The sequence below is a fragment of the Lathyrus oleraceus genome, chromosome 5, assembly GCF_024323335.1.
Source record: "Lathyrus oleraceus cultivar Zhongwan6 chromosome 5, CAAS_Psat_ZW6_1.0, whole genome shotgun sequence".
NCBI lineage: Eukaryota > Viridiplantae > Streptophyta > Magnoliopsida > Fabales > Fabaceae > Lathyrus > Lathyrus oleraceus.
In genome coordinates this window covers 392,466,922-392,470,939 of record NC_066583.1, presented here as the reverse complement: position 1 = coordinate 392,470,939, position 4,018 = coordinate 392,466,922, and positions in this window count along the sequence as shown.

Below are 4,018 nucleotides of genomic sequence, written 5' to 3'. Positions count from 1 at the left end.
ATTTGGAGGTGGGAGATGGTCAGTGATGCCTCATTCATGTTCAAAGAAGTCTCATTTGACATTTCAAACATCAACATTGAAGAATTTGAAGTCAGATCAAGACTTTCCAAAAATAGCAGGTGACCTGTAATTTGAATTTTCCAAAAATGGAAAGGTTTTAGGCCAACTTCAACTCAAGATTACATCATCAAGAAAGCTTCAAATGAAATTTTGTCCAACATGAAAGTTGAAGATCTTTCTCTCCCATTTCGAAAATGTCCAAGATCATGGATTTCTCATGTGTGGTTAAGGAGATATGGCTCAATCATGGCAAAGTGTCGTTTGATCTTCAAATGAGCATAACTTTCAAACCAAAACTCCAATTTGAGTGGCTCTTTTTGCACATTGATCCTTGTAACATGTATTTTTGAAGCATGGCATCATTTGGCATGAAATCTCATTTGCATGTCATTGGTTCATTCATGAAGATTTTTGTGGAAAATTGCATAAACTCATTTTTGTGTAACATGAGCATACCAAATCATTTCCAACATGTGCATGGAAGGTTTTTAAGTCATTTTGAACCAAGAACATGCACTGTTCACGTGCATGGGGTGCATGGAGCATGAAATTGGTTTTTTGCATTTACACCACAAACTCACTAATCACACTTGCATTTGCTTAAACCATTGCCTAAACATGATTAACATGGACTATAAAGCCTTAATCCTAACTGTTTTCATCACAATTACCAATTCTAAATCTAGAATCACAAAAATCTCAAAAATTCTCTCTCACTTTTTTTGCAAAATCCTTCAAACACTTGCACTTTTCCTTGATTCATTCATGATCCTGAGCTATTATTGAGCATTTTTGGACGTGGAAACAGAGGAAAGCTTTGCATTCGAGTTCATGTTCAATAGGTGAAGCATCCATGGAAGTTGAAGCTTGAGCTGGTTTTGTGTATTCTTGAACCTTGCATTCATCATCATTCACCTCAAGAAGCTTATTGGAAGAGATTTGAGGCGTGGCAAAGCTTGGAAACGCGTGAATTCATTTCTGCTCATCAAGAGGTAGGTTTTTTGACCTCCTTAATTCTCCAAATCATTATGCCTATCTTGTAGATCTTAGAATGGTGATGAATCTGCGCTTTGAATCAAGAAAAATGATGCTATATCCATGAAGATCCGTGCATTTAAAGTTTGGATGATAACTTTTGTTTCCTTCGATCCATGCGCTTGATGTTGTTTTTTGATGAATGATTCATGGATTCTTGTTATATGATGCATGATAAGTTGAATGATATGTTTGATTTGCATTTCTGGAGCGTTTTGAGAAATTCTGGAAAATAGGATGAAGATCTTCATCGTGTTCTTCATGTTCATGCAATTTTCCAGTTTTGCTGGGGATTCACTTATGGAATTACCTGCGAAATGCATACGGTTACCTGCGGAACGCATAGGCGTTACCTGCGGATTTTTTTTGAATCTTTGTGTGGCGCGCGCTTAGGGTTTGTAGGCCAAAACGCCAGCGTTTTGTGTGGCGCGCGCATGTAGGTTTGAATGTGGCTTTGGTTCGATCCTTGGCCAGAACATTTCCATATTGCCTTGTTTTATCATTCCTTCATATGTTCATGCATTGTCCACTTCTTTTTTTTAATTTTTTTTCACACTTCCAAAATTCATATATAATTGAAAAATCATCCAAAAATTATGAGATTTTTTGCATTGTGTTGCATTTTCTGTCTATTATTTTTTGATCATTTTTCCATAAATTGTGCATGGCTGGATAATTTTTTGTGCTAGGAGACTTGAACATGTGTCCATACTTGACCTTGCCATGCTATATCATTTGTGAAATGCTGGTTTTTGATCCAATGATTATGAAATTTTACATGTTATAACTAGACTCATTGCTTGACATTTTGGTGTTGATTTGGTATTTTTATCAATTACCATTGCTGTTTTATGATCATGTTAAGTTAGGTGTGACAATTTGTGTCACACCTTGTGATGTTCAACTTGATTGATGAGTTTGCCATGCCAAATGATCTCCATTGTCTTGATTTTTTGTATGATGCATGCTATGGATGTTGTGATTGCTCATGATTTGTGTTGGATTTTTTGAGATCATTTCTGATTTAATTGAGATTTTTCATTCTGGTTGGTCACATTTGAGCTTCCAAATTTCCTTGAACTTCATTTGATTGTAAAATGCTTGTTCCTTATCCAATGCTTGTGAAATTTTGCACACTATTTCTAGACATCTTGAGTGTTGTTTTGGCTTTGGTTTGAGGTCTTTACCATAATCCATCCCTGTTTTATGCCTATGCTAACTTGGTGTGACAATTGGTGTCACACATGTGCTTGTCTTGTGCTTGTCTTGACTTATGCTATGTGATTGCCATGCCTAATGATGTCCAATGCTTCTAATTTTTTGTGTGATGATCATGTTGTATGTCCTGTTTACTCATGAATTTTGCCAAGATTATTTGAATCATTTTTGATTTAATGTGCATTTATTGCTTCTGATGTCACAATGTGGTCACAATTTGCATACCTTTCCATGTTTGGTTCATGAAATGCTTTTGGTTAATGATATTGATATGGGACCTTTTGGAATGTATTCTTGATTGAGTGACTTTGATTCATGTTAAATTTCATGTTCTGTTTTGAATGTTTGACCCTCTTTTGACCCTAGGCTTTGACCTAGTGGTTTGGACTCACTATTTGGGTTGTGGATTTCAGGTTAAGAAGCACATTGCCATGATTGGAGTTGCTCACTCATTTGAGTTGATTAGTTGATTGATGTTGGCTAATATTGAGTTGTTTTGCAGGTTTTGAGAACAAGTTCCATTGAGCTTGTGCCTTGCACATTGTTGCCTAATGCCTTATCTGTCTGATTATGTGATTGACTGTTGTCTGTCTGATTGTTTGACTTGTAAACTGATTGGTTTAGATTTTTTTCAGGTACCTAAGTTGCTTTGAGTTCTTTTGAACTTGGTTTTGCTTTGCTTGGTTGCTTAACCACTGAGGTATAACTCTCTGACTTCATGTAGTCTGGAAGACCTGTCCTGTTATGTGGGCAGGCACCTGTCTGAAGCCCTCCTTAAGAGGCAATGCTTGTGTTTGTTTATCTTTGTGCCAAGCAGGAAAAGTCCTCTTATGAGGCAATTGGAAGATAAAAGATATGTGTAATCCATCTCCTGTTATTCAGTGTGTCATCCACTTTGCTCACACCATGTGTTGATGCATTGTGGATATTAACCCAAGATCTTTGTTGTGTCAGTCATGTGTGGAGAAGAGTTCCTACATTCTGAACTCCCACACTTTCATTTGTCTGAAGCTCTCCCAGGCCTGGGATAAGAGTTGTGAGGTCTTACCCTCACTTCCCATTTCATCAGCTTCACCCTAACTCTCAATGTTAGGGTTAAGAGCTAACTACACCCGATTCCAGTTGGCTTGTGTTTCACAGCCTAACCTTGTATGAGCCCAATTGTGTGCATATAGTGTGTGTGCTTGCTTTTTGTGCTTGTATGTACTTGCATGTGCTGTTTAGGATAGCTTTCTCCCTGTGCAAGTTAGATAGAAACCTCAACCTAGGACCATGGTGAATTTACATGATAACTATTAGGCTCGAGTCAGTCTCCCTGCTAGTTTGTCATTTCCCTTTCTCTGGTTAGGTTAGAAGTTCTTTCCCTGCGTAGCGGAACTACGTCGCTCTGATCCTCATACCAGATGAGGTACGTAGGCAGGAGATGAGTTGATCTCTCCGGGCACCCTTTGTCTTATTCAACCCTTTGTGTGTGTCTGGAGTCTGACGTAAGTCCAGCGATTGGCAGTCGGTTTCCTGTGTGTGTTTGTTGGTTCGGAGTCTGATGTAAGTCCAGCGATTGGCGTTCGGTTTCCATGTTTGCCTGTTTGTGTAGAGTCTGACGTAAGTCCAGCGATTGGCAGTTGCTTTCCCGCGTGGTTTTGTTTGGCGTGCGTTAGCCGAGCTACGAGTGCTCTGATTCTTCTCTGGTCAGAGAAGATATGTA